The sequence below is a fragment of the Mustela putorius genome, unplaced genomic scaffold, assembly GCF_011764305.1.
Source record: "Mustela putorius furo isolate JIRA1106 unplaced genomic scaffold, ASM1176430v1.1 tig00003858_pilon_pilon_pilon, whole genome shotgun sequence".
NCBI lineage: Eukaryota > Metazoa > Chordata > Mammalia > Carnivora > Mustelidae > Mustela > Mustela putorius.
This window is the reverse complement of record NW_025422010.1, coordinates 1,499,950-1,520,522: the sequence shown is the minus strand read 5'-3', so window position 1 is coordinate 1,520,522 and position 20,573 is coordinate 1,499,950. Positions and strand designations below refer to the sequence as shown.

At 39.5% G+C, this 20,573-nt stretch overlaps 1 pseudogene; it reads right to left on the bottom strand.

Moving 5' to 3' along the window:
- The window catches only part of LOC101673900, a 45,489-nt pseudogene extending 28,949 nt beyond the window's left edge, over nt 1-16,540 (bottom strand).
- Nucleotides 16,541-20,573: the final 4,033 nt, after the last annotated feature.

Genomic DNA, 20,573 nt, shown 5'->3' with positions numbered 1-20,573 from the left:
TTGTTTCCTGTCTTGCTAATTTTGGCCATTCTAACTGGTGTCAGGTGGTATCTCAATGTGGTTTTAATTTGAATCTCTCTGATGGCTAGTGATGATGAACATTTTTTCATGTGTCTGATAGCCATTTGTATGTCTTCATTGGAGAAGTGTCTGTTCATATCTTCTGCCCATTTTTTTTGATATGATTATCTGTTTTGTGTGTGTTGAGTTTGAGTTCTTTATAGATCCTGGATATCAACCTTTTGTCTGTACTGTCATTTGTAAATATATTCTCCCATTCCGTGGGTTGCCTCTTTGTTTTGTTGATTGTTTCCTTTGCTGTCCAGAAGCTTTTGATCTATATTCAGTTTTGAACTAAAGTTCTATCACAAGCTCTCTTAAGAATCTTGACCAAAACTAATATTAACTTTCCTGCAATGCCAACAAAATATTTATCAAATGTCAAACTTGAAAATTTCTAAGTGTTATACAATCTTAACAGTAAAGAAATTTTTTAAAAAAAGATTTACTTGTTTTAGGGAAAGTGGGGTGGGTAGTCAGAGGGGAAGAGAGAATCCTCAAGCAGACTCCCTGCTGAGTGCTGGAGCCTGCCACAGGGCTAGATATCATGACCCTGAGATCATGACCTGAGCTGAAATCAAGAGTTAACTGCTCAACCAACTGAGAACTCTCTGTGCCCCTAAAGAAAAATATTTTTTAAAAGGCACAAAAACACCCTCAATTCCACTTACCGAACAACAACAAAAAACCCCAACCCTTTTATTTTGGCATATTAAGCCATGTTCCTTTGATACAGACTTGAGTTTTGAAATGTGCTCAGAATCATTTGGAGTCAAAACTAGTCAATAAAAGAATAGTGACTGACTGTAAAATCAATAAGACACTTCATGGCACATCTACAAATGAATTCCATGTGTATTAAAAAAAGGTGAAATAAAAAAGTATGAAGTTATTAGATAAAAACAGAATACTTTATGATCTTGAGTTAAGGAGTATATTCATAGACAAGACACAAAAAAGAAAAGGCAGGTTGATAAATTTGATCTCAAAATTTAAAATTTATATGACTGAAATCAAGTTAAAATTTTGTCAGGCTAAAAAAAGAAATTTGTGTCATGTATAAAGAACTATACACTGACAGCCAAGGGAAATTATTCAGAAAAAGTATGGTATTGAATATGAATTGGTAATTCACAAAAGAGGAACTACAAATGGTCACTAAGTATATGAAATGATGTTCAACCTCATCAGTATCTGGGAACTTCCAAGTAAAACAAGAATTGATATACTCTTTCTTCTTCACTTATTTGGCAGATTTTAAAAAAGTCTTGAAACATCAATTATTGGCTGAAAAGTTAGGGAACACATATTCTGACATATATTGCTGAGAATACAAGTTAATACAGACACTTTGGAGAGGAATTTGGGATATCCCTCAATAAGCTGGGTTTATTCCATGAATGTAAGATTGAGTTAACACTCAAAACAATTCACTGTGTTAACAGAATAAAGGAGAAAAATAATATAATCTTTTCCGTAGAAATGGAAAAAACACTTGCTACAATTCAAAACCTGTTCATGATAAACAATTGTAGCAAACTAGGAATAGAAGAGAATTTGTTAGTCTTGCAAAGAGTATCTATAAAACACTGACGGCAAATAATTTATTTAATGGTAAAATATCCAAAGCTTTCCCTCTAAGTTGGAAGTAAGACAAGGATGCCTGTTGTCTCTTCTCCTACTCTGTCTTCTACTCAACATTGCCCTAATGGCCCTGACCAATATAATAAGACAAGGAAAAGAAACAAAAGCTGTTTGGAAAGCAAGGAAACAAAAAGATAACATCTTGACCTGGATGCTGGTTACCAGAGTGTGTTCAATTTGCGATATTTCATCTAGCTACATATTTTGTCTTGTGTACTTCTCAATAAAGTTTATTAAAAATACAAAACCAAAAAGGTGTAGTAGATCTCTATTCACAGACATAGAAATTTTCCCTAGATATAGTACCAGTGGTGGAAAACAGTCTGCAAAAATTTTTTTTGATTCTATCTATCCATCTCATAGATTAAAAAATGATTGTATATATGAAGAATATCTCTGGAAGGATATGCACAAAACTATAACACTGGTTGCCTCTGGGGAGGGGAACTGAGGAACTGAGGGCAACGAGTATTTCACCATGTATATTTTTAAAAAAATTTTTTATTTCTTTTCAGCGTAACAGTATTCATTGTTTTTGCACCACACCCAGTGCTCCATGCAATCCGTGCCCTCCCTAATACTCACCACCTGGTTCCCCCAACCGCCTACCCCCGCCCCTTCGAAACCCTCAGATTGTTTTTCAGAGTCCATAGTCTCTCATGGTTCACCTCCCCTTAGCCATTTCTTATTTGATGATGATGATGATGATTATTATTATTTTATAAACATATAATATATTTTTATCCCCAGGGGTACAGGTCTGTGAATTGCCAGGTTTACACACTTCGCAACACTCACCATAGCACATACCCTCCCCAATGTCTATAACCCACCCCTCTTCTCCCAACCCCCTGCCCCTAGCAACCCTCAGTTTGTTTTGTGAGATAAAGAGTCACTTATGATTTGTCTCCCTCCCAATCCCATCTTGTTTCATTTATTCTTCTCCTACCCACTTAAGCCCCCATGTTGCATCACCACTTCCTCATATCAGGGAGATCATATGAAAGTTGTCTTTCTCTGCTTGACTTATTTCGTTAAGCATGATACCCTCTAGTTCCATCCAAGTAGTCGCAAATGGCAAGATTTCATTTCTTTAGATGGCTGCATAGTATTCCATTGTGTATATATACCACATCTTCTTTATCCACTCATTTGTTGATGGACATCTAGGTTCTTTCCATAGTTTGGCTATTGTGGACATTGCTGCTATAAACATTCGGGTGCACGTGCCCCTTCGGATCACTATGTTTGTATCTTTAGGGTAAATACCCAGTAGTGCAATTGCTGGATCATAGGGTAGTTCTATTTTCAACATTTTGAGGAACTCCATGCTGTTTTCCAGAGTGGTTGCACCAGCTTGCATTCCCACCAACAGTGTAGGAGGGTTCCCCTTTCTCTGCATCCTAGCCAGCATCTGTCATTTCCTGACTTATTAATTTTAGCCATTCTGACTGGTGTGAGGTGATATCGCATTGTGGTTTTGATTTGTATTTCCCTGATGCCAAGTTATATGGAGCACTTTTTCATGTGTCTGTTGGCCATCTGGATGTCTTCTTTGCAGAAATGTCTGTTCATGTCTTCTGCCCATTTCTTGATTGGATTTTTTGTTCTTTGGGTGTTGAGTTTGCTAAGTTCTTTATAGATTTGGGACACTAGCCCTTTATCTGATATGTTGTTTGCAAATATCTTCTCCCATTCTGTCAGTTGTCTTTTGGTTTTGTTAACTGTTTCCTTTGCTGTGCAAAAGCTTTTGATCTTGATAAAATCTCAATAGTTCATTTTTGCCCTTGCTTCCCTTGCTTTTGGCGATGTTCCTAGGAAGATGTTGCTGCGGCTGAGATCGAAGAGGTTGCTGCCTGTGTTCTCAAGGATTTTGATGGATTCCTTTCTCAAATTGAAGTCCTTCATCCACTTTGAATCTATTTTTGTGTGTGGTATAAGTAAATGGTCCAATTTCATTTTTCTGCATGTGGCTGTCCAATTTTCCCAACACCATTTATTGAAGAAGCTGTCCTTTTCCCATTGGACATTCTTTCCTGCTTTGTCGAAGATTAGTTGACCATAGAGTTGAGGATCTATTTCTGGGCTCTCTATTCTGTTCCATTGATCTATGTGTCTGTTTTTGTGCCAGTACCATGCTGTCTTGATGATGACAGCTTTGTAATAGAGCTTGAAGTCCGGAATTGTGATGCCACCAACTTTGGCTTTCTTTTTCAATATCCCTTTGGCTATTCGAGGTCTTTTCTGGTTCCATATAAATTTCAGGATTATTTGTTCCATTTCTTTGAAGAAAATGGATGGTACTTTGATAGGAATTGCATTAAATGTGTAGATTGCTTTAGGTAGCATAGACATTTTCACAATATTTATTCTTCCAATCCAGGAGCATGGAACATTTTTCCATTTCTCTGTCTTCCTCAATTTCTTTCATGAGTACTTTATAGTTTTCTGAGTATAGATTCTTAGCCTCTTTGGTTAGGTTTATATCTAGGTATCTTATAGTTTTGGGTGCAATTGTAAATGGGATTAACTTCTTAATTTCTCTTTCTTCTGTCTTGTTGTTGGTGTAGAGAAATGCAACTGATTTCTTCACATTGATTTTATATCCTAACACTTTACTGAATTCCTGTACAAGTTCTAGCAGTTTTGGAGTGGAGTCTTTCATCTGCAAAGAGTGATAGTTTGACTTCTTCTTTGCCAATTTGGATGCCTTTAATTTCCTTTTGTTGTCTGATTGCTGAGGCTAGGACTTCTAGTACTATGTTGAATAGCAGTGGTGATAATGGACATCCCTGCCTTGTTCCTGACCTTAGCAGAAAAGCTTTCAGTTTTTCTCCATTGAGAATGATATTTGCGGTGGGTTTTTCATAGATGGCTTTGATGATATTAAGGTATGTGCCTTCTATCACTGTACTTTGAAGAGTTTTGATCAGGAAGAGATGCTGTACTTTGTCAAATGCTTTTTCAGCATCTATTGAGAGTATCATATGGTTCTTGTTCTTTCTTTTATTAATGTGTTGTATCACATTGATTGATTTGCAGACATTGAACCAACCTTGCAGCCCTGGAATAAATCCCACTTGATCGTGGTGAATAATCCTTTTCATGTACTGTTGAATCCTATTGGCTAGTATTTTAGTGAGAATTTTTGCATCTCTGTTCATCAAGGATATTGGTCTGTAGTTCTCTTTTTTTGATGGGATCCTTGTCTGGTTTGGGGATCAAGGTGATGCTGGCCTCATAAAATGAGTTTAGAAGTTTTCCTTCCATTTCTGTTTTTTGGAACAGTTTCAGGAAAATAGGAATTAGTTCTTCTTTAAATGTTTGGTAGAATTCCCCCGGGAAGCCGTCTGGCCCTGGGCTTTTGTTTGTTTGGAGATTTTTGATGACTGTTTCAATCTCCTTACTCATTATGGGTCTGTTCAGGCTTTCTATTTCTTTCTGGTTCAGTTGTGGTAGTTTACATGTCTCTAGGAATGCATCCATTTCTTCCAGATTGTCAAATTTGTTGGCATAGAGTTGCTCATAGTATGTTCTTATAATTGTCTGTATTTCTTTGGTGTTAGTTGTGATCTCTCCTCTTTCATTCATGATTTTATTTATTTAGGTCCTTTCTCTTTTCTTTTTGAGAAGTCTGGCCAGGGGTTTATCAATCTTATTAATTCTTTCAAAGAACCAGCTCCTAGTTTCGTTGACTTGTTCTATTTTTTTTTTTGTTGTTCCTATTTCATTGATTTCTGCTCTGATCTTTATGATTTCTCTTCTCCTGCTGGATTTAGGGTTTCTTTCTTGTTCTTTCTCCAGCTCCTTTAGGTGTAGGGTTAGGTTATGTACCTGAGACCTTTCTTGTTTCTTGAGAAAGGCTTGAACCACTATATTTTTCCTCTCAGGACTGCCTTTGTTGTATCCTACAGATTTTGAACCATTGTGTTTTCATTATCATTTGTTTCCATGAATTTTTTCAATTCTTCTTTAATTTCCTGGTTGACCCATTCATTCTTTAGAAGGATGCTGTTTAGTCTCCATGTATTTGGGTTCTTTCCAAATTTCCTCTTGTGATTTAGTTCTAGCTTCAGAGCATTGTGGTCTGAAAATATGGGAATGATCCCAATCTTTTGATACCGGTTGAGGCCTGATTTAGGACTGAGGATGTGATCTATTCTGGAGAATGTTCCATGTGCACTAGAGAAGAATGTGTATTCTGTTGCTTTGGGATGAAATGTTCTGAATATATCTGTGATGTCCATCTGGTCCAGTGTGTCGTTTAAGGCCTTTATTTCCTTGTTGATCTTTTGCTTAGGTGATCTGTCCATTTCAGTGAGGGGAGTGTTAAAGTCCTCTACTATTATTGTATTATTGTTAATGTGTTTCTTTGATTTTGTTATTAATTGGTTTATATAGTTGGCTGCTCCCATGTTGAGGGCATAGATATTTAAAATTGTTAGGTCTTCTTGTTGGACAGACCCTTTGAGTATGATATAGTGTCCTTCCTCATCTCTTATTATAGTCTTTGGCTTAAAATCTAATTGATCTGATATAAGGATTGCCACTCCTGCTTTCTTCTGATGTCCATTAGCATGGTAAATTCTTTTCCACCCCCTCACTTTAAATCTGGAGTTGTCTTCGGGTTTAAAATGAGTTTCTTGTAGGCAACATATAGATGGTTTTTTTTTTTATCCATTCTGATACCCTGTGTCTTTTGATTGGAGCATTTAGCCCATTAACATTCAGGGTAACTATTGAGAGATATGAATTTAGTGCCATTGTATTGTTTGTAAGGTGACTGTTACTGTATATTGTCTCTGTTCCTTTCTGATCTACTACTTTTAGGCTCTCTCTTTGCTTAGAGAACCGCTTTCAATATTTCCTGTAGAGCTGGGTTGATGTTTGCAAATTCTTTCAGTTTTTGTTTGTCCTGGAAGCTTGTAATCTCTCCTTCTATTTTCAATGATATCCTAGCTGGATATAGTATTCTTGGCTGCATGTTTTTCTCATTTAGTGCTCTGAATATATCATGCCAGCTCTTTCTGGCCTGCCAGGTCTCTGTGGATAAGTCTGCTGCCAATCTAATATTTTTACCATTGCATGTTATGGACTTCTTTTCCCGGGCTGCTTTCAGGATTTTCTCTTTGTCACTAAGACCTGTAAATTTTACTATTAGGTGACGGGTGTTGACCTATTCTTATTGATTTTGAGGGGGGTTCTCTACACCTCCTGGATTTTGATGCTTGTTCCCTTTGCCATATTGGGGAAATTCTCTCCAATAATTCTCTCCAGTATACCTTCTGCTCCCCTCTCTCTTTCTTCTTCTTCTGGGATCCCAATTATTCTAATGTCGTTTCGTCTTATGGTGTCACTTATCTCTTGCATTCTCCCCTCGTGGTCCAGTAGTTATTTGTCCCTCTTTTGCTCAGCTTCTTTATTCTCTGTCATTTGGTCTTCTATATCGCTAATTCTTTCTTCTGCCTCATTTATCCTAGCAGTGAGAGCTTCCATTTTTGATTGCACCTCATTAATAGCTTTTTTGATATCAACTTGGTTAATTTTAGTTCTTTTATTTCTCCAGAAAGGGCTTTTATGTCTCCCGAGAGGGTTTCCCTAATATCTTCCATGCCTTTTTCAAGCTCGGCTAGAACCTTGAGAACTGTCATTCTGAACTCTAGATCTGACATATTGCCAATGTCTGTATTGATTGGGTCCCTAGCCTTCGGTACTGCCTCTTGTTCTTTTTTTTTTGTGGTGAAATTTTCCGCCTTGTCATTTTGTCCAGATAAGAGTATATGAAGGAGCAAGTAAAATACTAAAAGGGTGGCAACGACCCCAGGAAAATATGCTTTAACCAAATCAGAAGAGATCCCAAATCGTGAGGGGGGATAAAGGGGATAAAAAGAGGTTCAGAAAGAAAAAAAAAAAAAAAAAGAAAAGAAACAATTAAAAAAAGAAAACGGATAAAGAAAAAATATAAAAAAGAATATATATATATTAGATAAACTAGTTAAAAAAAGTTAAAAAAGAAAAGGGTAAAAGTTAAAAAAAATTTAGCAGAAGAAGAGAAAAAAAATTGAAAAAGAAGAAAAAATTAAATTAACTGCAAGACTAAAGAATCATGGGGAGAAAGCCATGAGTTCTGTGCTTTGCTTTCTCCTCTGGAATTCTGCTGCTCTCCTTGGTATTGAACCTGCACTCCTTGGTAGGTGAACTTGGTCCTGGCTGGATTTGTTGTTGATCTTCTGGGGGAGGGGCCTGTTGTAGTGATTCCAAAGTGTCTTTGCCCCAGGCAGAATTGCACCACCCTTTACCAGGGGCTGGGCTGAGTAATCCACTAGGGTTCCCTTTTGGGAGCTTTTGTTCCCTGAGTGCTTTCCGTAGAGTTCCGGAGAATGGGAATGAAAATGGCGGCCTCCTGGTCTCCAGCCTGGAGGAGCCTAGAGCCTGGGCCCCACTCCTCAGTGCGCCTTCAGAGAACAGTGCCCATTTACTTCTGTCTCCCTGGCCTCCGGCCACGCTCCAAGCTCACTGAGCCTGCGACAGGTTCAAGGTAACCCCGAGCTGTGAGCTCACTCCTTGGCTCTGTCTGTGTAGCCGACTTCCCCGTTCTAAAACCTGCAAGCTCTGCGACACTCAGACACCCCTGATGACCCCGTGTGGGCTTCACCCCGGTTTAGCCTCTGGAGCGATGTCCCTCAGCGGAGCCGACTTTTAAAAGCCCCAATTTTGTGCCTCGCTGCTCTGCTGCTTGCCAGGAGCTGGCCCCTCCCCCCACGGTCTATCTTCCCATCGCTTTGGATTCAGTTCTCCGCCAGTCCTACCTTTCAGAAAGTGGTTGTTTTTCTGTTTCTAGAATTGCTGTTCTTCTTCTCTTTGATCTCCCATTGAATTTGTAGGTGTTTGCACTCTTTAGATAACCTATCTAGCTAATCTCCTGCTAGTTGAAGTAGTCTCAGCCTGCTACTTCTCTGCCATCTTGACTCCCAACCCTCTCACCATGTACATTTTTATTTGTTTACCTGTGTGAGTTTTTTAAAATGTTTATCCTGCCGTGAGCAATGTACACTTTCAATGCCATCACTATTAAAATACCATTGGCATTTTTCAAAGAGCTAGAACAAACAATCCTAAAATTTGTACAGAAACAGAACAGACCCCAGGTCACCAAGGGAATGATGAAAAAAAAAAAAAAAAAAAGCAAAGCTGGGGGCATCATGTTGCCTGATTTGAAGCTATATTACAATGCTGTCATCACCAAGACAGCATGGTATTGGCATAAAAACAGACACATAGATCAATGGAACAGAATAGAGACTCCAGAAATGGACCCTCAACTCTATGGTCAACTAATCTTTGATAGATCAGGAAAATAATATCCAATGGAGAAAAGACAATCTCTTCAATAAGTGGTACTGGGAAAATTGGGCAGCTACATATAGAATAATGAAACTAGACCATTCCTTTACATTCTACACAAAGATATACTCCAAATGGATGCAAGACCTCAATGTGAGACAGGAATCCATCAAAGTCCTAGAGGAGAACATAGGCAGTAACCTCTTAGACATCAGTCACAGTAACTTCCTTCAAGACACGCCTCCAAAGACAAGTAAAAGAAAAGCAAAAATGAACTTCTTGAACCTCATCAAGATAAAAAGTTTCTGCAGAGCAAAGGAAACAGTCAACAAAACTAAGGGGAAGCCCATGGAATGGGAGAAGATATTTGCAAATGACATTATAGATGAAGGGCTGATATCTAAGATCTATAATGATCTTCTCAAATGCGGGGCACCTGGGTGGCCCAGTGGGTTAAAGCCTCTGCCTTCAGCTCAGGTCATGATCCCAGAGTCCTGGGATCGAACCCCACATTGGGCTCTCTGCTCCGTGGGGAGCCTGCTCCCCCCTCATATCTCTGCCTGCCTCACTGCCTACTTGTGATCTCTGCCTGTCAAATAAATAAATAAATAAAATCTTTAAAAAAAAAAGAAAGAACTTCTCAAATGCAACTCTCAAACACAGACACAATTAAATTAAATTAAAAAAATCTGGATAGCCATTACTCCCCCGCCACCCCCAAAAAAGATCCAGTCAGAAAATAAGCAGAAAACATGAACAGACACTTTTCCAAAGAAGACATACAGATGGGTAACAGACACACGAAAAAATGCTCAGCATCACTAGCCATCAGAGAAATTCAAATCAAAACCACAATGAGCTACAACCTCACACCAGTTAGAATGGCAAAAATTAACAAAACAGGAAACAACAAATGTTGGCGAGGATGTGGGAAAAGGGGAACCCTCTTATGCTGTTGGTGGGAATGCAAGCTGGTACAACCACTCTGGAAAACAGTATGGAGGTTCCTCAAGATCTGAAGAATAGAGGTACCCTATGACCTAGCAATTGCGCTACTAGGTATTTATCCCAAAGATACAGATGTAGTGAAAAGAATGGGCACATGTACTCCAATGTTCATAGCAGCAATGTTCACAATAACTAAACTGTGGAAGGAGCCAAGATGCCCTTCAACAGATCAATGGATAAAGAAGATGTGGTACATATATACAACGGAATATTATTCAGCCATCAGAAAAGATGAATACCCACCATTTGTACTGACATGGATCAAACTGGAGAGGATTATGCTAAGTGAAGTAAGTCAAGCAGAGAAAGACAATTATCATATGGTTTCATTCATATGTGGAACATAAGCAATAGTTTGGAGGACCATAAGGAGGGAAATTTGAGGGCAGAGAAATCAGAGAGGGAGATGAACCATGAGAGCCTATGGACCCCAGGAAACAAACTGAGGGTTTCAGAGGGGAAAGGAGTGGGGGGAGGGGGTAACAGGGTGATAGGTATTAAGGAGGGCACATGCTGGGATGAGCATTGGGTGTTAGACATAACTAATGAATCATTAAACACTACATCGAAAAACTGATGATGTACTAAACAGTGGCTAACTGAACATAATAAAAAATAAAAAATTATGATTATATATACATGGGGTCTCGTGGTGACTAGTTTGAACAACACTCATTTGGGTGTATAAATTCTTGCATATTTTTAAAAGAAAACAATTATTCCAATACTTTAAAATAGTTTACTTACCAGAAGAACTAATATGAATGCCCCAATTTTAGAAATCCCATTACATTTCTCAGAAAATGTCAGTCTGTTTGGGCTGCTATAACAAAATACCATAGATTGAGTGATTTATAAACTATATATTTGCTTCCCACCACTCCAGAGGCTAGGAAGTCTGAGATCAAGTGCTGGCTGATTGGGTATCTAGTGAGAATCTCCTTCTTGGCTCACAGATGGCCATCTTCTTAATGTGTCCTCAAATGGTAGAAAAGTGAGGGGGTTCTCTAGGGTCTCTTTTATAAGAATAATAAAGCCATTCATGAGTGCTCTGCCCTCAAGACCGAATCACTTCCCAAAGGTACCACCTCCCATCACAATTGGGAGTAAGGATTTCAACATATGAATTTTTGTTGGGGGGAGACAAATATTCAGTCTGTAACAGTGAAGAACATATAGTTATTTAGAGATATAATTGCTAACATTAAATGAAATATTCCACCTGCTCTTAAAGTTTAACTGGATGTCATTTTCAACTATTGGGGTGAACTTGGCTGTTTTAAAAAATGTTGATATTTAATACTCGTATGCAATTAAATACAATGACTTAGTGTGTTTTATAGTTTAGACAGTTTTGTCACTCAAATTATTTGCTGCTTCTCAGATCATTAAAAAATTCCTTGGCTCATGCCTGACATGTATTTTGTGTTCCAGCACTAAGGCACTTAGTATCCTTGATGGCACACAAATGCTTACTAAATGGTAAGACTGAGGATTATGTGACTCTGATTCTATCATTTCTGATTCAGTGGGGCTCAACAATATGCTCTATGGAGTCATAGTCCTTCAACCATATTCACATATCATTTCAATAATTTTTCAACACCCAAGCCAAGAGTTTTCCCTTCTAGATTTATGTAAGATCAATCTCTGACCCATGGAGCAGTGCGTAACACCAACCTCCCTAAGGTCATTATCTCACCCTAGTGGAAGGAAACTTTCATATTAAGGTAAGTGTACCTGCCATTATAGATACTATATTGTATTAGATCACCTGTTGAACTTTGGTGCTTAGAGATCAGCTATGAGTTCTGCTCTTGGTGTTCTCATGAGCAAGTTACTTAACTGAGTAACTCCTTTTCCTCATCTGTAAAATGGAGATAACAACAGCAGTAATGCGTCATGGTGGCTGTGGTGATTAAATAAGGCAATACCTAGCAGTACCTGATACTTGATTCATATTAGCCATCATTTTCATTCTTACTACTTAATAAGCACCAATCATGTGTCTCAGACTGCACATTATGTGCAGGACACAGTGGTTTTTGTTCTTAAGAAGTTTGAGAGCTGGGAGGTATGATTTGTTATGTGACACAATCAATGAAGAATCAGGATATGTATCACAGAATATTAAGTGGTATGTGGTAGTGATGTGAGTCCACAGGAAAAAAGACATGTGGATGGAATAATCATAGAATCACAGCATCTCGGGGGAGGTTGGGTGGATCTTCTGTTGACATTGATGGGTGGATTTAACCACATGGATGAAATAGTGAGGGTGTTCTACTTAGAGGGAAAGAACATGGACAGAGGCATAGAGGTGGGGATGAGTGTGTTGGGCCACTTGACACTGTCCCAAAACACTAGAGTTTATCATTGCCACTCCTGTTTCTTGACTCTTTGACTCTTTGGTCTTCTGAAGTGAGCAGAAGTTCCTGCCCACTTCCCGCCCCCAACTTCTTGGGTGATCTGAGACAATGCTCTTGGGTTCTGAGGGCTTCAGTCTCCTTGTCTGTGAGAAGAAGGTGCTGAAGTGGCCCTAGGTGACAATCAGATTCAAAGATTCCGCTTATGGGGCCCAGTTTTCCAAGATTAACTTACCAAAACCCATTAATATGATTGATTCCAGGACCATAATAACAGCATGTAAGGTATCAGTAAACCACAGCTGCAAAACAACCTGAATAGGTAGAAGAAAGAGAAACAAAATCCACATTTGAGACTCCCTGCTGAAAGTCATTTCTGTGTCTCTATTCTACAGTGTTGCTTCCTCCCAGATTGCTCCATTTATACCTTCTGTACCTTTAACTCAGTAGGTCTTATAATACAATGTTCAGTCTTTGTACATCCTGTTTTCTCTCTTTAATACCTCTCATGATCTTTTGCTGGATTCTTTTTTTTTTAAAGATTTTATTTATTTATTTTACAGACAGAGATCACAAGTAGGCAGAGAGGCAGGCAGAGAGAGTGAGAGGAGTTAGCAGGCTCCCCACAGAGCAGAGAGCCCCATGCGGGGCTCGATCCCAGGACCCTGGGATCATGACCTGAGCCGAAGGCAGAGGCTTTAACCCACTGAGCCACCCAGGTGCCCCCTTTTGCTGGATTCTTATCTTGCCCTTCTATGTTCCAGTTTCCCTTTACATTCCCCTTTTTGGATTAATGAAAAGCTGGTAGTTCTCCTAAGGAAAAAAAGTACATTTCACTCACAAAATCTCGGTTTGGAAGCAACAGTTAGCAGCATCCCTGGCTTCTTTCTGCTAGAAACCAATAGAAACCACCCCTCTTCCCAGTTGTGAATGCTGAAAATGTCTCCAGACATTACCAAATGTCCCCTGAGAAAAAGCCCCCAACTTCCATTCCCTTGTGCATTGACAGCCATTGACTGAGTACATTCCATTCCCAGCCTGCTTCTCCCCATTCAGATAGTGGTGGACTGCCAGGGATACTCACCAGCATCTCTGATTTGCGTTGTGGCTGGAAAAAACAAGTGATGAGATCTTCCACTCTCAAAACGTAGGGCGATACTCTGGGACAGAACCGCCTACATAAAAGATCCCATCTGACGGCCCAACCAGCTTACCAGGTGACGGGGATGCCGAGAGCTGCTGCATCTGCCTCATCCCCTCTCTGCTTCTACTCCATTACCTGGCAGTCTGAAGTGTCAGGCCGTGGCCCACCTCACACATGATCACTGCCCTCCTTGCCAGTGCCCTCGGAAAGCTCCCACAGGCCTGATCTGATTTCTAGAGGTAGGAAACCAATTAGGTACCCCACCACAATTATTTTCACTGTTCCACCCCCTTGGGTCTAGCAATGTGATCTATAGACTTAGCAAAAATGCAAAAGCTGGAGACTCCCTGCTTCAATGCCTACTACCACTCCACTATAAGAGGAGAGCTTTTGTGTCAATATAAATATGTGCATGGTTATAGTAACCTCATCTGTGATGGTATAAACGCCAGTAACTGTCAGCAAGACTATGGTGGCCAGATAGACATCTAACCCCCAAACCAGTCTCATGAACATGGCACCAGTACAGATCTCTACCTGAAATAAGTACACAGGCAACAAGCTGCATTTTCATTTCCAGCTCATTCAACAGCAGTATCATAAAGACCCTGGAAGCCATTTGCAGGAAGTGGTCTATGATTAGCACACCTACTTTATTGCTAATGGATAGAGACTAAATCTACCCAAGTTCTGTTGGGCAGAAAGACTTGTGCCCCATGAGTTCAGCAACGTCAGCCCCTTTAGGGCTTGGGTTAATCCAGTTAACTCAGTTCAGACAAAACTAAGCCTCTTCCTCCCTGGAGCATTGTAGCAGGGAGTGTGTGCAAAGAGAGCCGTTCCTACAGTTCTGCCATTGGGAAAAGGTAAAGAGGTCAGCTCATCCATCAGGCCCTGGCAAGCTTTTTCTCGAAAAGACCAGATAGTAAATACTGTAGGCTCTGCAGGCCACATACTTGTCTCTGTTTTTCATAACCATTTAAAACTGTAAAAAAAAAAATTCTTAGATCAAACAAAGGAGAAGACAAGGCTGATTGGACTGCAGGCCAGATTTGTTGACCCTTGGCTTAGCTGGCACTGATTTTAAAGCATGTGAATATCATTTAACTGGCTCTTCTCTTACTTTGTTATTGTGGTCTCCAGAGTAGCGATACAAGGAACCCAACATTCATCTATCCATTTATTCATCAAATGTTTACTAAGTGCCAATATAGTAGATACTCAACAGGGTTTAGAAGACACAAGAGTTACTAAGACTCGGCTGCTGTCCTCAGGGACCCTATATTTAGTGACAGATACTAAATAGGCAATTCTATGCAGTGTGGTAAGTGACACTCATTTGGTTACTAAAACAAAAACAAAAACAAAACAGAAACCCCAAAACATGAATCGAATGTCTTAAGTGCTAATCATTTTCTCAGCATAGTGGGTAATGTAGTGAAGAAGCCAGGAAAGGCCCTGGACCTACAGAAGCTCGCACTGAAGTGGAGGAGACAGATAATGATCAAGGAAACAACTCACTTTCACATGGTAACAAGTACTACAGAGAAAATAAAAATCCAATAATGGAGTAGAGATTGGCTGGAATCTCATGATTCATGGAATCTCATGAAACCCACGGAAGACCTCGCCAAGGAGGTGATATTTGAAAAATCTGAGGGAAGAACATTCCAGACACAATGTAGGGCAAGTGTTGAAGGCTTCAAGTGGGAATAAGCTTGGTGGGTTTGAGAAACAATAAGGCAGGCAGTGTGGCCAGAGCCTGATGACGAGGGAGGAGACCAGGAGACAAGGCTGAGAGGCAGGGACAAGAACCCGACATCCTTACAGATCATAACAAGGGGCTTAGGTTTTCTTGTAGGGGTGGTAGAAAACTCTTGAATTGTTTTAAGCAGAGGAATGACATCACCTAATGACATGACACAGGTAAGCCCAATGTTCTCTGAAAATACAAAGGAGGGACATATAACCTAGGCTTGGGGCACAAAGAAGATGCCTCTGATTTTATTTTTTGTAAGTATTATTCAGTTATTTTTTTCTCTCCTCTCACTTAGATAGCAGAGGCCGTAAGCAATTTGTGGGGTCCCAGAGTGAACTGCTGAGACCCATCTAGCATCTCCTGCCTACTGAATTTTTGTTCACCTCTGTTTTCTTTCTTGGGCTGACTTTTACACAACTCACTGAGATCTTATTAAAGATATAGAGGAATAAGTACAGAATATCAAGGAGGAGCTGGATCTGAAAGCCACCAAACCTCTTCCTCAAATATTCTGGCATTGTCGTCACCTGTAAAAGCAAAAAAGAAGTCATCACCAGATAGAGTGCCAGAAGAGGCAGACCCACAGGGATGAGTCTTGCTTGCAATATGCTGATTGTCACCGAGACACAGCTGATGGTAGGAAAGGGCCAGGAATATAAGGTATAGCAGGGTCACTCACTCTGGCTTTGTTAGGATGGGGGAAATAAGAAAGGAGAGGAAATAGTACTGTCTTCAAGAGCCCAGCTTTCTGTGTAATCTCCTGAATGCAGAAGGGAATCTTGCTAACTGAACAGGTCTAATGACAAATCACCTTCATGAAATACTCCACAGAGCAAAATCAAATGACTTATCACATACTACAAATACAACAAGTGCTCAGGAGAGACAGAACTTGACTCAACAGCTCTTGAACCTAGTCCTCTGTACTCATGCTCTTGTGCATGTGCTGGCTGTCCCCAACAATCCTCTTCATTTTGACTTCCATTGTCTCCAACTGTGGGCGCCCCATGGCAGGGAGTGTGCCTCTTTGTTTATTAGATTCCTGGACCCAGGCACAGAGCCTGGCTCGTGGTAGGTGAATAAATAATAGTTAAATGTAAACTGTCCCACCTGCCCTGAGAATCCTCATGTGCACCTGCTCACATGTGTCTATTTTAAGTTCTACCTCAAAATCCATCTGCTTTATGAAAACTTACCTGTGGGCTTCACAGGGACCATGTATCCTCTCCTAAACACCTATGACTTTAATATTTTCACCTTCTGTTTGGTTCTTTTACATATATATTTTTAATTCAAAAATTTTAATTAATTAATTAATTAATTAATTTGACAGAGAGAGTTCACAAGTAGGCAGAGAGGCAGACAGAGGGAAAGGTGTCAGGGGGCAGGGGGAAGCAGGCCCCCTGCTGAGCAGAGAGCTTGTTGTGGAGCTCGATCCAGGACCCTGGGATCATGACCTTAGCTGAAGGCAGAGGCATAACCCAGGCACCCCACCTTCTATTGGGTTATTAATCATATACTGTCATATATGGCTCTTTCTTGGTGATTCTACTTTACACTTGCTGATTGAATTCATTTGCTAGGGCTGCTATCCCAGAGTGCAACAGACGGAGGGGCTTAAGCAATAGAAATGTTACAGTCTCGGGGCGCCTGGGTGGCTAAATGGGTTAAAGCCTCTGCCTTCGGCTCAGGTAATGATCCTAGGGTCCTGGGATTGAGCCCCGCATCGAGCCCCGTATCGGGCTCTCTGCTCAGCAGGGAGACTGCTTCCCTTCCTCTCTCTGCGTGCCTCACTGTCTACCGTAATCTCTGTCTGTCAAAAAAAAAAAAAAAAAAAAAAAAGAACTGTTACAGTCTCATAGTTCTTGAGGCTGGAAGTTCTGGAGGCTGTCAGCAGGCTTGTTTTCTTCTGGGACCAGTGAAGGAAGGGTCCATTCCTGGCTTCTGTCCTTGGCTTGTTGATGGCTGTTATCTTGTGTCTTCCTACCCTCTTACCTCTGTATATGTCTCTGTCCAAATTTTCTCTTCTTATAAGGTCCTACTGGATTAGGGCCCACACTAATGACCTCATTTTTACCTTAGTTACTTCTTTAAAGACCTTATCCCAAAATACAGTCACAATCTGAGGTAGTTTTCCTGGGATTATGGCTTCATCATTGCAGACACTAAGATGTATGGCAAGTAAGCTTTCCCACATTTTTGATGCCTCTCTACAAATATTTAAAAAATTTCACTGCTTTTTTAAACTTATTTTATTTAAATTCAATTAGTTAACTTATAGTGTATCTTTAGCTTCAGATGTAAGGCTCAATAATTCATCAGTTGCATGTAACACGCAGTGTTTATTACATCATGCGCCCTCCTTAATGCCTATCACCCAATTATGCCCATCCTTCCTCTACTCCCTCCCAACAGCCTTCAGTTTGTTTCCTATAGTTAAGAGTCTCTCATGGTTTGTCTCCCTCTCTGATTTCATCTTATTTTTTCCTCCCTTCCCCTATGATCCTTTGTTTTGTTCCTTTAATTCCACATATGAATGAAACCATCTTTCTCTGATTGATTTATTTCATTCAGCATAATACCCTCCTGTTCCATCCATGTCGATGTAAATGGTAAGATTCCATTCTTTCTGATGGCTGAATAATATTCCATTGTGTATATATACCACATCTTCTTTATCCATTCATCTGTTGATGGAAATCTGGTCTCTTTCCATGGTTTGGCTATTGAGGACATTGCTGTTATAAACACTGGGACTCTGGTGCCCCTTCAGATCCCGTTTGTATCCTTTGGCTAAATACCTAGTACTGTAATTGCTGGGTTGTAGGGTAGCTCTATTCAGTGAAATTCTCCCATTTTAAGTGTCAAGTTTGATAACTTTGGGAAAATACATACAGTTATGTGATTACCACCATACTTGAAATATTAAGCATTCTTAACACCCCCCACAGGACCCCCTAGGATTTGCAATCAAGGCCTTCACCCCACCCTTGGTCTCAGACAACCAGTATCAGCTTTCCCTACAGATGTTTCCTAGAATTTTAAATAAATGAAATCATATACTATGTACTCTTTTTTAATGTCCTGATTCTTTCACTGGCCTAATGTTCTTGAGACTCAGCCACATGGTTGTGGGATGCCTTTTTAATGCTGCTTGGTATATGATGTTGTGTGCTGTTCCTCCACTCTCCTACTGCAATTTAGATTTTTTCAAGATTTGGCTAGTAGAAACATGACCATTACGAAGCTTCATGTGCAAATTTATGTGTGGACATGTATTTTCATTTCTCCAGAGTACATAAAAATCTAGATCTAAGGAAATACTTGGCTGGGTGGTCAGGATTAGTTTGTGGGGAAACTGCCAAACTGTCCTCCCTGATGTGGCCATGCCATTCTGCATTTCCTCAAGAAACGTGTGAGTCTCAGTTACCCCACACCTTTCCAACTCTTGCTAGTGTCAGTTGTTCTCCTCTTAGACATTCTGTCTGGTACAGTGGCATCTTACATAATGTTCCTAATGATCAGTTGTAGTGAGGATAGTTTCATATGATTACTTGCCATTTGTCTGTTTTCTTTGGTGAAACAGCTATTTAAAACTTTAAATACTGAAAAACTTTAAAAACTGAGTTTTAAGGTTTTTTAGAAAAACAAAATACACATTGTGGATATAAGTCTTTTATTGTAAATATGTTCTAGAAATATTTCCCCCAATCTCTAGCTTGACTTTTCACTTTCTTAAAGATATCTTTCGAAGAGTTAAGGTTTAAAATTTTATTTTGAAGTCCTACACATCAATTTCTTCCTCTGTGGTTTATGTTTTTTGTCCTAGTTGAGAAATCTTACTCTACTTAGTCACCCTCTTTTTATTTTTGCATCAAGTTTTTAAAAATTAAGGTAAAATTGATATATAACATTATACTAGTTTTAGGCATATAAATAATGATTTGATACACATTTCATCTACATTTTTGAAGAGTACTTTTACTGGATATGGAATTCTTGGTGGACAGATTTTTCTTCCTTTCAGCATTTGAATATGTCATTCAAATATTTCCTGGCTCCCATTATACCTGATATCCATTATATCTTCCATCTAGATCTCATCCATTGACTGTACCATTTCTCCCCTGCATGTAATGTGTTCTTTTTCTTTTACTTCTTTCAAAATTTCTTCTTTATCTTTGCTTTTAGGAGTTTGACTATGATGTAAACCTAGGGGTAGCTTTTAGTGTGTTTATTGGTGTTTGTTAAGATTTTTATAGCAGTAAATTATCACTTTCCACCAAAATTTGGGATATTTTCAGTTACTATTTCTTCAAAAAATTTTTTTCTTGCCTGTTTCTCTCTCCTTTTTGGGATATCAAGTAAATGCATGCTGGACTGTTTGATATTATATCATAGGTCCTGAGGTTTTCTTCCTTTTTCTTCAGATTTTTTCTTTTCTGTTCTTTCTCCTGGGTAATAATAATTCCTATTATCCTTAAGTTTACTGATTCTCTCGTTTGCTATCTTATTTGTGCTTTTGAGCTCCCCTTGTGAACTTTTCATTTCAGCTATTGTGCTTTTCAACTCTAGAATTTCCATTTGGTTCTTTTCTATAGTTTCAGTTTCTCTGTTGAGAGGCCCTATTTGCTTATTCAATGGTATCACAATTTACTTCTTTGGACATATTTATAATTGTAGGTTTGAAGTCTTTTGTTTGTTAAATCAACATCTGGGCTTGGTCAGAGTCAGTTTCTATTTATTGCTTTTTCTCTTAGAGTCTGGGTCACATTTTTTTATTTTTATTTTTATTTATTTTTATTTTTTATTTTATTTTTTTTAATTTTATTTATTTATTTGACAGACAGAGACCACAAGTAGGCAGAGAGGCAGGCAGAGAGAGAGGAGGAAGCAGTCTCCCTGCTGAGCAGAGAGCCCGATGTGGGACTTGATCCCAGGACCCTGAGATCATGACCCGAGCTGAAGGCAGCGGCTTAACCCACTGAGCCACCCAGGTGCCCCTATTTTTTAAAAAAAGATTTTATTTATTTATTTGGCAGACAGAGATCACAAATAGGCAGAGAAGCAGGCAGAGAGAGAGAGAGAGAGAGAGAGAGGAAGCAGTCTCCCCGCTGAGCAGAGAGCTTGATGTGGGGCTCAATTCCAGGACCCTGGGATCATGACCTGAGCTAAAGGCAGAGGCTTTAGCCCACTGAGCCACCCAGGTGCCACCCTCTGGGTCACATTTATAATTCCATTTCTTTATATG